We start from the raw sequence: 13,172 nt of genomic DNA, 5'->3' as shown, positions 1-13,172 counted from the left end.
AAGTAGGGTCAGTTTTCAAACTGACTATACATGTCTAGGTAGAACATTATTTGTTTAGCTAAATTTCTCCCAATACTTTATTTTCATAGTGTATCCCAAAAAGAGACAATGGCCAAAAGATTATTACTGCATTTGGATCTAATGTGTTTTTCTGTGAAGACATAGTGGGGCCAAGAGTCCACATAGGAGATTGGTCCCATGTAAAAATGTCTGGGAGACAATTCTGTGAGTATTCACCTTCTGTTCACTTGGCCTCTTTTGTAGAATATGCCTTAGAGAAATAGGCAGTAGTACTGATCAACTTTGCAAATTGGAGGCAGACTTCTCAAGAATGAAGAAGATTAATTCAAAATAGTAAGATTATTGAGGTTAAGTAAATCAGTTCTGAATTCTGACTTTTTAGTTTTAAAATTGACTTAGGAGATATGTGACCTTAGGTAAATAGCTTCACTTCTCTGTGATTCAGCTTGCTGATTTGTAAATAGAGAAAATATAGTGCTTATCTCATTGGATTATTATGAGGAATAATTTTAAAAATGTTTGTTAGGAAACTAATGTCAACCTGGCACTCAGTAAGTTCAATTAGGTATTATATATATATATATATATGTATACACACATGCATACATACATACATATACACACATACACATATATACACACACTCATACATACTTACATATATACACTAGTATATATGTGTGTATATTCATGTATATTAGTATGTATACATATATAGATACATGAATATACTATATGTATGTTAGTATATTTACATCAAAATATTTTTTTCAAAATGAAATTTTAATTTTGTCCCCCATTATTCTTTAGAATTTATTTGGTGGAGTAATATTTCCCTGGATAATATCTTTCTCCCTGAATAGATACCATCTTTAAAAAATGCTTTGGTCACTTTAAGTCCCAAACAGACTTCAATTAAGATATTAGATAATATAGTACCAAACAATATTATCAAAACTCTGCACTTGACTAATGATCAAATTTTCTCCTCTGCCACAGTTGGGAGAGTGCCCTTTCTCTTTACCTAGCATTTCTCTTCCCCCAACCTGCTCTCTGGGTTTCTTGACCTTGTCAGGATCCATCTTTGGAGGGTTAGGAGAAAATGGAAGGACAAAAGGGAAGGACAAAGGTTTAGGAGAAAAGGGAATTTGTCATCTGCATCATTGGAGCCCACTGCATACTATCCCCCAGATCAGTAATTCTTGGGTTGGAGGCCAAGGCTTACCTCCTGAATTGGTATGCACTATTTTTCTGGAATGAGAATGTGTGCATTCTTAGGGAGGCCTGGATCCATAATTTTTACTCAGTGCCAGAAAAGAATCATTGTTCTACATTGGGACTACATCATTCACTGAAAGCCAGTCTGACTGTCCCTCTTGGTATCTATGGTAAGGACAATTTAAGAGGAAGGAAGACATCAAGCAGACATGGTTTTTCTTAATAATAAAGCATCTGAGAAAATAAAGGAGATGTGAATGCATTCATGCCCTGAATTTGTGGAGCAGATTACAGAGTTTATAAATATCTACTTCATAGAGCAGGTATAAAAGTAGAAATTATACAACTAATAAAAAAGTTATCCATTATGCAACTCTTTTGTAGCTGGTGCTGTGTTTTATGTGTGTGTTAAAGGGACCTAGCAAATAGTAAGTACTTCACAAATAGTGATTTCTGCCTCTTTTTTTCGCTCTCTTTCTCCCGTACTCTTTTCTGCCATTCCAGGAGCATTCACTCTCCCGACTGATCATCCTCAACTGCCTAAAAGCATCCTTCCAGTTTTTTCCCAAGCTTTCTGTGAGGCTGTTTAGCAGGAATTCATCAGTGGGAAACTTTTTTCTTAATCAGATATATTTGTAAAAATAAACATGGGATGGAATGACCAGGAACTGAAGTAATTCATTCTGAATAGCTCTACTTTCAGGATTCATAATTTCTTTCCCCTTCCTCCCCCCCCCCTTTTTTTTAACAGATTATAAGTATCTATTTAAAGTATTTCTTCTCTTTTTTTTGTAGTGATAATAACATTAACAATACTTGGAAAATACAGAAAAATTACTTATAGTTGTTCCTCTCTAACAAACCTTGTGCATGTGTGTGTTTCCTTTTCTAGTTTGTCTATAGATGTTCATCTCCTTAAATTATTTTCTAAGTGTAATATGATTATCATAACCATTTTCCTTGTTTCTCCATAGTGTTTATAATGGCTGCTTAGTAGTTCTTGCAGCACATGATTTTGCTTTCCCCTACTGTTGACTACTTTGATTCTTTAATATTTATTCTTTTACATAAAATATTATTGTAATATTTTTATGCTTCTTTTTTGGATTAATTTCTTCAGACTCAATTCACAGATATGACGTAACTGGGAACTTTCTCCTATAGGAAGGTTTTCTCTATGCCACCATTAGAAATCTCAGGTTGTCCAAAATTATGATCTACCTTCAAGAGATCACATAAATCTGCTGTGTTTATTAAACTAAATATATCTAACTTGTGCCATCAGGAGTCAACTATTTTAAGACATATGGCCCCAGGAGCCATACTGGGACTACTGAAGAGGCTGCGGAAAGTGGCCACTTCTAATTTGAGGGGTGTTTAGCGATAACAAGGAGATTCTCTCTTAAGCTTATAGGTGAAGATGTGTGAAGGAAGCAAGAAGGACAGGGACAGATAGCAGTGGACAGCATGGTTTTATCTGTCTTTTCTCCCTGGCTCAGGACTTCATGGAAAGTTTTCTGAAGGAATTGAAAGTGTGTGTATCTTAGGGAAAATATCCATAGCATGTTTATAAAAGATCACTCTGGCAAGCTCTTGGCAAGCATTAAGGATCATGGCTGTCATCTTTGCCTATCGTTCATAGTCTAGAGAAAATGAATGACGATAATGTTACTCATCTACAAGAGTTCAGTTTTCTCCATAAACACAGCTGTGTCATGAGTTAAGCAAACTCAATATGTGAAAATTTGGATTGACTGGAAAATAAACTGAAGATGATTATTTTCACCATAAAAGAATTCTGTGCTTTAATAGAGATCTATTATGGAATTATTTTGCATAGTGAGGTCCCTTAATGATCCTGCAATACAATTCTGTTTATAAACATGTATTTAGCACGCAAAAAATTTTAGGCCTCATCAGTTGCTTACAGAAAGGTTTAACGACACTGATAGTTCTCCTTTCTCTTTCATGAAGAATACTGTTTATATTTCCAAAGGCATAATAATTTGAAGTTATTATTTTATCATTTAAATAAGAACTTAGATTTACACTGATTTTCCTCTTCAATTGACCCTTTAGAATAGGAAAATAATTCCTATTATTTCAGTGCTGGTTAAAATGATTTTGCCTAAATCTGCGCTTTGGTGGCTTAGAGTTATGTACCCCAGAAAATCATATTGTTAATTGTAATCGATTCCTGTGGGTATAAACCATTTGTAATTAGGATCTTTTGATGAGTTTACTTCAGTTAAGGTGTGGCCCAACTGAGTCAGGAAGAGTCTTAATCCTTTTACTGGAGGCCTCATAGGGAAGGTCACAGGGAGAGAAGCAAGGGAAACAACCAGAAGCTGGAAGTCAACAGGACCTGGAAGAGAAAGGCAAAGACACTACCATGTTGCACTGCCGTGTGACAGAAAAGCCAAGGAGCAAGGATCACCAGCAGCCAGCCCCAGAATGCCATGATCTCTGGGGAGAAAGCATCCCCTTGCTGACACCTTAACTTTGGACTTCTCCTAGTCTCGAAACCATGAGCCAATAAATTCCCGTTGTTTAAGCCAACCCATTGTATGGTATTTGTTTTAGGAGCCAGGAAACTGAAACAAGGACCTAATTCTAGAAATAATAATAGAGACATTATTTTAGTAAGGATGTGGTTTGTAATCACGTCACTTGTGTTTCCAACATAGCCTTTACATCAAAATGTGTAATTCATACGCCATCATGGAATGGAAAATAGTGATGAAGAAAGTGGACTCTAATGTCAAAAAGGCTTGAATGTAAACTCTGATTTCACCACTTTACAGTGTATACTTAATGTATATGTTGGTACCAAATCTGTATTAGTCAGGGTTCTCTAGGGAAACAGAACTGACAGGAGATATATAGGTATAATGTAAATGTTATGAGATTTATTATAGGAATTGGCTTATGCAACTGTGGGGATGGGCAAATCCAAATTTCTTACAGTAGGCTGAAGGATGTGAACTCTGATGGAGGTTTTCGGTGAATACCCCAGGAGAAGCTGGCTGGAAATTCTCTCTTCTGACTGCTGAAATCATCAGTTCTCCTTTTAAGGCCTTCAACTGATTGGAAGAGACGTCTCTCATTGTTGAAGGCAATTTCCTCAGTTGATTGTAGATGTAATTAGCCAAAATGAATTCACAAATTATCCTCACAGTAATGATCATGCTTTCGTGACCAAACAACTGAACATTATAATCTAGCCAAGTTGAAACCCGAACTTAACCATCACAACATGTAAATATATATTATGTATTAATTATTTTCCAGAAGTTGAATTAGGAACATGTAATTACTTGCCAGACTAGTAAGTGAATTTAAACTGACAGAAGGTAGGAGATGGAAGCAGGTAATGAGCAGTGGATTAGGAACATTCACATTCTCACTTTATAAGATGGAAGTGGCTATCAGGAAAAAAGTTGCTGGAACAAAAAAATATTTAAGGCTCCAAAAGGTAAAGCAAAAAAAATAATAGATAAAAATAAATAAATAAATAAATAAATAAAAACAGTATTCTTAAAAATTTGGAGAAAGAGGGAAATGGGGTTTATTGTAAAATCAAGGAAATAGCATAATAGAATATGCATTATGTTTTACGTGCTGATGAAGCTACCAGGAAAACTGAAAACAGAAGAGGTTAGAAAGTGATTCTTTTGAGTAGTAAGAATGGAGTGAGATGGAGTGCAGAATGTTGCTTTGCAGCATAAGCCCTTTACTGTTGAATCTTTAATTTTTTTGTTTTTACCATGTACCTGTTTTACTTCGAGTTTAACAAAAACTTGCCCATGTATACAAATGTGCACACATTCATACTGGAATATTAAATGGCTCCCATCATCCTGAGGGAAAAAAAATGCAAACTTCTTAGTACAATCACATGGCCTAGACACTGCTTACCTGTCTAACCTCTTGCACCAGCTTCCAACATCCACCTGCAATCCAGGTGTACTGAGTAACTTGCAGCTCCTCCAGACTTGTCTTTTTCTCTAACACCTCAATATCCTACTGGTTCTTCTGCATGTTGCTCACCAATTCATTTCCTGCATTTTCCCTGCTCTGTTGTGTATCACAGGGAGTTAACCCCTGCAAAACATATTTCCCAGGCTTCCTTGTCTGGGCAGTGCAGGGCAGGGATGGGAAGCTGCTATGTCAGAGAAGGGAAGAGATCAGGGTGTTTTTCCCCTTATATTTGCTATGGGCAGCTTTCCAGGCAGTGCTGCATGTCTTCTGTGGGTCCAATTCTGTTCCTACTAAGCAGAATTCTCCATGGCTCTATTCCCATTTGTAGTCCCAGTTGTTCCATTCCTGCCAGGTGAAACAACCTTGTCCCTTTATCTCTCCAGCCCTAGGGAGGGTAGTGATTCTCTGCAGGGGTTAATATCTGAGCTGCTTGCTTCATCTTTTGCTATTTGCTTTATCAACTCTAACACCTTTTCAGAGTGTTCTATGAACTTCCTCCTCTTGAACTACACAGAATGCATTCTCTTACCCGGATTGGACCTAACTTAGTAGCTTTATTTGTCCAGGAAAACTTGGATGTTGGGTCACCACCTTCAGGAAGCCTTTCTTGTCTGTGTTTGCAGTTCTTCCTCTGCCTTCTAGAGCCCTCTGTGATCATCACTCTCCCTTATCATACTACATTGTAGTTTTAACTTTAGTTTGTTTTTGCAACAGAATGTGAATTTCTCAAGGGCAGAGACCTGTCATATTTGGTTCCTATCTCTTACAGGGAATACTGCCTGGGTTGAGCAACCACCCAATAAATATTTCTTTAATGATGATGTTAGAAATATGGATGCTTTTTGTTTGTGAACATGGCAGTAGAGTAGACCTTCCAAACACATGAGTTTGACAGTTCTTGTATCGAGTCCTGGGGTAGTTCTTACAAATGTCCACTGCCGTATTCTCTAAACAGAACTGGACCTTCTGCCTAGGTCAGTGCCTTTCAAATTTTTTCCAACATGACACCTCGTAAAATATATACTTTATATAGATACTCAGTAGTTAATAAAAGTAAGAACTTTTAATTGTGCTTTTATTTCAGTTATATGTATATACATATACAAAATTTGATACTTTCTTATGTATCCTATACTTTTCTATGCTGTTCTGTTCTGTTTTAAATAAATTCTGGTTGTGGCCCAATAACTTGATTTCTCAATGATCTAATAGTTCACAAACTTTCAGTTGAAAAATGTACCTTAGGTGAAAGAGATAGTTTTTACTTACACAGATCTTCAATGATTCAGAAGGAGTGTGCTATATTCTTTTAAAAAAAGTTTCTACGGAGTATTACAATACATGAAATCTCACCCTGGAATCGTAGTTGTCTTATGTTAAGGATTTAATTCTTCTTAATATTAGTAATTATTATTATCCTTAGAAGGTGTACTACATTAAACTAATATCACTCATGTACACTGAATGTATATTAAAGAGTTTCAGATCCTTCTGTAAGTGTAAGACTTGGTGAAGAGTATAGGCAAGAATGCTGAACACCTCAAAGGAACGGCAAAGTTTTCCTAAAGGCTTAGGCCGAATATAATCTCTCAATTTAATAATTTTATCTCGAGCATTTGATTGTCTGAACAGTTTATATATATCAAGTAGATTTTCTGATTGATAGGTATTCATGCACCTTTTTTTTTCAGTTACTTATTTACAAAGCTGATTTTAATTCACTGAATCCTGTCTTCTAGTTTGAAAATATTCATATCCTTGACTTGAATGTTGCAATAAATAGGCTGCAAAACATCAAAATATTATGGTCTCATTGATAAAATAATTTGTATCAGGTTTGCTATCAGAAAATCCTCAATAGAGTTGCAGGACCCTAATCCATCTTTCTTTCCTAGTATATAGATAGTGTTTCTCTTATTAGACATGCATGCAGATACAAAATAATTTTTTTCTAGGTAAGTAACAAAAAACCATCACTGAGCTTTCTGTGAGCAATTTCACATCTGATATGTTAATCAAGGTCAGGAACAAAAACATAATAAATGGCTCTGGGTCACAGCTATTGTTTGATATTACTAAGGGATCTTTGTATGTGGTCCACAACAAAACAGAAAAAAAAATAAATTTTATTGAGCCAGACAAAAACAAAGCTGGGAAAACTAGCGTTTTGTTCCATTCTGCACATGTGCATTCCTTGTATTTGCTGGAGTTAGTCTTTTAAAAAGGAGCAGAGTAGAGAGAAGGGAATAGTACAAGAATGAAAGAGAAAGAAATGAGAATGACAAGAAGGAAAGGGAGAGCACGCATGAACATATATTTACAGGGTTAAGTTTCTTTCTTTCTGGAGTTCAGACCTTACCAAAAATATACAGTGTAGTATTTCAGATTGGGTCCTGTTCAGAGCCTAGAATTAGTTGTCCTTAAAAGTGATACTGAGGTGGATTTTAGTTGACTCACTAAACATTTAGGTCTAAAATGCATCAAATGCCACACTAAGGGACAGAGATATGGATGGATTGTCTAAGTTCCTGCCCTCCAGAAGCTCATGATTACAGGTTAGTGGTCAAAAGCAAGCAGAATAAATCTTTACAACTCCAGGTTGGAGAAGAGAGGGAGGAGGTAACATTGTCCTGCTTGTAAAGAGAACAAAAGAAGAGAGATTATTTAAACAACACTTGGCAAGAGTGACTTAAACTTTTCTCACTTAATTTGCCAAGGAGCAAATGGTTTCATTTGTAAATTAAGGGTCAGCAGGGTGGGAGTAAGAAACTTCTTTATCTAGGGGTCATCTGGGGGTTGGATATTATTATATGGTGAGTGAAATGTTTAGGTCCAAATGTCTCTTTATGCCATTGCCTCTTCTCCCTTATTGAGATGTAATTTCTTTTTTTTTTTCCTTATTAGAGAAGTGTGGGTTTACAGAACAATCATGCATAAAATATAGGATTCCCATACACTATGCCACCACCAAAACCTTGCATTGGCGTGGAACGTTTTTTACATTGATTATAGCACATTTTAATAACTGCACTATTAATTAAAATCCATGGGTTAATTTAGGGTTCACTGTTTGTACGGTGTAGTTCCATAGATTTTTTTTAAAATTTATATTCTGTTCTCATACATACAAGCTAACATTTCCACTTTTTATCATACTTAGATATATATTTCAGTGCTGTGAATTGTGTTCACAATGTTGTGCTACTGTAATTATTTTCTTCCCTCTCCTTGTGGTATGTTTGTGAGATACTGTGTATGGTGGACCTAATGACAAATAGTAATATTCCTTAGAATGATGGAGAAAAAAAGGGATAAGAACAAAACTGAATTGCATAACGATGTAAAGGAATCACTAAGGATGACTACTAAATGTAGTTGAGGACCTATTGTATCACATTATTTCCTTAATAGAAATATTGTTTATGTTAGTTATTTGTTTACTTGCCATTTTTACTCTCAGGATTTTGAAATAGCCAACAGTGTTTGAAATGACACCATTTATGCAAGGCTGCCTATAATTAAATAGGACTTCTTCTGTTTTTACTAAGTTTTACAATATGATTCCCATGAAGTCACATACAAGACTTTACTTTCCCATGAAGTCACATCAAGAGATATTTTTGCTGGGCATAAATTGACCCTGTAAGATCTTGAGTCTGAAAATTTAGCTTTTGACAGAAGCTCCAAAAAAACCTCACTCTACCTTGTTATAAGTAGATACTAATATAGATCATATTATGTTAGATATAGCATTAGGAAAGCAATTTGAGTTTTTGTTCAGAATACCTTTCAAGAACCCTTTTTCTTTAGTAGAATATATCAAATGCTTATTTATCCATTGGAGGGCACTGTTTCACAAATTTTAATTCTGTTGTCAAGTGAGAAAATTGAGTGGTCAATTCCTTCACTCCATACATAATGTCTTCCTGTAGAATGTAAATTACAAGAGCACATTGGACATGTTTGCTCATTTATATGGCACTTGGACATAAATGATCATAAATGTGCAAAATATTTGTAACATCAAACTGACACTGATTTGGCTGTGTAATAAAAGTTTAAGGCTTCATATTATTTACTGGCTTTCAGAAACTCCATCTGGTCTTCAAATCTTTCACTGGCCCATCTAAATACTTTATCCCCTTATGCTTTCTCTATATTCTAGGCACGGAGAGAACAGCCTACAACTCTTTTAACCACTATCAAACAACGAAAACTAGTGCATAAAGAAAGTTCTGGAAGGAAACACACTGCTGCAGTGATTACCTCTGGGCAGAAAGCAGGCTTGAGAAAAGGTAAAGGAAAACTTGTACCATTAAATTTCTCTATTTTTGTCTAGTTTGATATGAGAATGATATGTATTATGTATGTATATTTTTATGCCTATATTGTTTGTATTTTTTTTATAAAAGCTTGGACTTGGTGACATTTTCCATTTCAAAAATTTGATTACTTGACTTGAACTTTATAGCTCTCTTCCCATTCCAAAGAGGTTACTATAAAGGTATCTTAGAGGGAAAAATTCTGGGTACAAGCATAAATGTTAGCTTTGGAAGCAGAAGATACAAAATAAAGTAAATGTTGGCATTGGGGATTTTTATACTATTGGTATAATTTAGATAGTTGGGGGGATTTTACAATTTGAAGGTGATAGGTCTCCAGTGAGAAGAGATTTTCACCACTCTCTAGTTCTACACAGAAAATGTTTTCTAATCTGGATCAAGTTTAATAATTGAGACAGAAAATAATTTAGAGTTAAAGAAAAAAAAGAGTTCCTGAAATAAAAAAGAAAATAGTAACTTAAATGACTAAACTTCGACTTAATTTTACACATGGTAAGAAGTTCATGTGGAGATAGTTATTGAGAACTCATTTTAGATTGCCTGTTAAAAAGGCTCTTCAGGACCAATGACTGATTCTTGCAAACTCCTGAATTTGATGTTGTGAAGTCAAAACACCCCCCTGTCTCCTCCGTTATTTTACTCTTAGCCACTTCTGAAGTCTTTCCACTTTTTTACTCAAGCCCCTAACTTCCTTAGTTTTTGATGAGCTAGGGAACATTTGTTAATGACTGAAGTAAAGTAGGTTTCATGCAGCTTATTCCTTCTGAGCAGCTTCCTTTTCTAACTGAATTATTTGGTCCTCCACAGTTCTGTGTCTAGAATAGGGCTGAAAGAGCAAGTTCCCAAAATGAAAGCTATTGCTGGTCAAGTAATTCAGCTATTTGAAGCATCTGTAAATGATAGCCTGAATTACATGTAAGGAGTGGGGAAATAGAATTAGAATCTTTTCCACAATTGCATAGTCATTCGACAATATTATCTTCACTCCCCTCTTATGTCTCAAACTATGAGTAATGTGCAATCTGTTTGGTGGGGCAGAAATGGTGAGTGTAAATGGCCAAAAAGGAAATTTGTGCCTGGGAAATTCTGTGAGTTTGATGGCTTAATAGTGGTATGAAATAACAAGTCTAGACTATATAAATTGAAATGCCATTCTGTGCTTTAGAATAATGGGAAGATCTGGAAAACTCATTTACCTAATTCATTTCAGGCCCATGCAAACACCAAAATGCTGATCTGCAGAACACTTGTACATCATTATTCTGACCCCTGAATATTTAGATCCTCATAATTAATTAGTTTATCCTTTTGGATAGGTCTTCTTTTTAAGCCCACAAACAATGTTCTTCAATTTCTTTTTAACGGGACTGCCTGGGGTGAGTTGAAGCCAATTGAGTAGAGTCCCTCTGTTATTCATTTAGTTGACCTGAGTTTGATGTCAAACCTGTGCCAGGGTTGGGTGAGTCTCTCAAAGAAAGGAAAGATCTTTCTCTCTGCCAGGCCACAAGGTGGGGCATTAAGAATCTATTGACATACTGCAGCTTGGGAAATGTACAAAAGCCTAAGAACTGAGCAAGAAGAAGAAACTGAGACCATTTTGGGTAGACAAGTCATTGGGCTTCCTCCAATGTTCCCATTCCCACAGAGGCTTTTTAAAACATGACCACTCTTAAGTTCTTTTAGTCCTGCCAGCTCTCACTCAAAGAAAATGACCTCGCCTGTTGCTTCCCTGGGAACAGAGTCTTGCTGGCATGAGCTCCCAAGTTCCCTCCTCTCCAGCTTCAAACTTAACTTTACATTTACCAAGCCTTACCTCATTTCTCAAAAGGAGGACTGCCTCCACCACTTTATTAGCTTTGCAAACTCTGGTCTTCATCCCATCCCATCCCTTCATATTATCCCTTCAGAAGCTATTTCATCAACTAAGATCTTACTTCACCTTAACATAAAATCATATTTAAATTTTCCACTTTAAAAAAACTTTTATTTGGTGCCCCATATCCCTAAAGTATCATCAAGGTCTTAATTCCTTAACAAAGTTCTTGAAAAAGTAGCCTACACTCCTGTTTTGTAGTCTTGACTTAATCTCTCTCTTCATCTGCCATAATCTACTCCTAATTGTTTTGTGTAATTACTCTTACAAAGATTCTAATGCATAAATTTGGTGACTTCTAATCAATCTCCTCCACAGTTGAAATTTCTGCAGTATCTGACATTGACTATGATGAAATTCTTTCCATCGAAACTTCTGCAACATCGTATTCTCTTGAACTTCCTCCTGCTTCTCTGAGTGTATGGTTGATGGCTCCTCTTTTTCTTCTAATCTAGTAAATCAGCAGTTCTCAAATTGTAATGTGCAGCAGAAGCACCAGGAGCATAGATTTCTGGACTCTATTCAGAAGTTTCTGATTTAGTAAGTCTGGGATGGAGCCTGAGAATTTGCATTTCTAACAAATACTGACTGTTGGTGCTAATGTGAGGTCTACACTTTGAGGACCACTGCCTGAAGTGGACGTGTTCTAGTCTTTTTGCCTATTTGGCTCCTTTTTTTTTTTTTGCAATCTTTTATTAATAGAATTCACCTATTCCCATGCTTAATCCATTACCTGTATATGAATGATCCCTTCTTAACTCTATATCAAAGGTCCAATCATTCCCCCTCTTGAACTCCTTCCATAGATTACCATTACTTCTCACCTCTACTTTATATGTTTTACAATCTCCCTAAAATTAACTTGTCCAGTGTGGTACACATTGTGTCCTCCAACCCAAATGGACCTTCTCCTTTGGGCATTTTCTCACTTATCATGAGCACCAACCCACTTGCACAAGAAACCTTGGAGTCAACTTTGTCCTCAATCCTCCTTGCCCCACATATAATGTTTCACAAAATCCTGCAAAATCTACCTCCAATATGTTCCTCTTCTTGAGTTTTCCCCAATTTTTCTTGTCTTCTGTATTACAAATACTGCCTAAATGGATTTGCTGCTTTCATTCTCACCCCTCCGGCTCTAAAATTTACCTTTCTAAAACTCATATCTGATTGTGTTATTTAACTCTTCTTTTAAAACAAAACTTTTAGTAGCTCTCCATTATCTATAGTATAGAGATGTTTCTTAGCACGACATTCACGATTCTTCATAACCTAGTCCCACCCTATTTTCTAACCTTATCTTGTGATTCTCCCCTTTGCTTTTGCTGATGATTGCCTATATCCAGAATCAACCACATAGAGTTCATTCATGTCCATGCTCATGCTAGTCCTTCCCTGCTGCTTGTCTGTCAGGCAGTAAAAGCTTGCAGTTTAAGAGTGAAGCTATCTCCATTCACTAACGCACATAATCTTCTAACAATTAGTTGTCCTCTCTTGGTTCTCATGCCGTTTTGTTCGTACAGCCCATAGAGTGCTTTCCACCTGGTGTGTTATGGACCTTTTTGTACATGTCAGGCTACCTTGTCAGTTTGGAGGCTCCTTGAGGGCCAGAGCTGTATATCATTCATGTACATACCCTTGTATCCTTGCACAGTTCTTGAAAGTTAGGAGGCCCTCAATAAGTATTTAGTTTGAATTGAAGCCCTACAGTTTGACAAACTCCATAAAGTGGGATA

General features: G+C 36.1%; 1 long non-coding RNA gene across 1 annotated transcript in view; it reads left to right on the top strand.

The window, feature by feature from the left end:
- The first annotated feature begins 7,488 nt into the window (after positions 1-7,488).
- Positions 7,489-13,172, top strand: part of LOC119508153 — a 155,589-nt gene continuing 149,905 nt past the window's right edge. Inside the window, exons 1-2 of the long non-coding RNA XR_005211407.1 lie at positions 7,489-7,775; positions 9,386-9,515. This is a non-coding gene — a long non-coding RNA (uncharacterized LOC119508153). The remainder of the gene's footprint in view (positions 7,776-9,385; positions 9,516-13,172) is intronic.

Source organism: Choloepus didactylus, chromosome 13, assembly GCF_015220235.1.
Source record: "Choloepus didactylus isolate mChoDid1 chromosome 13, mChoDid1.pri, whole genome shotgun sequence".
Taxonomy (NCBI): Eukaryota; Metazoa; Chordata; class Mammalia; order Pilosa; family Megalonychidae; genus Choloepus; species Choloepus didactylus.
This window is presented reverse-complemented; position numbering and strand designations above follow the sequence as displayed.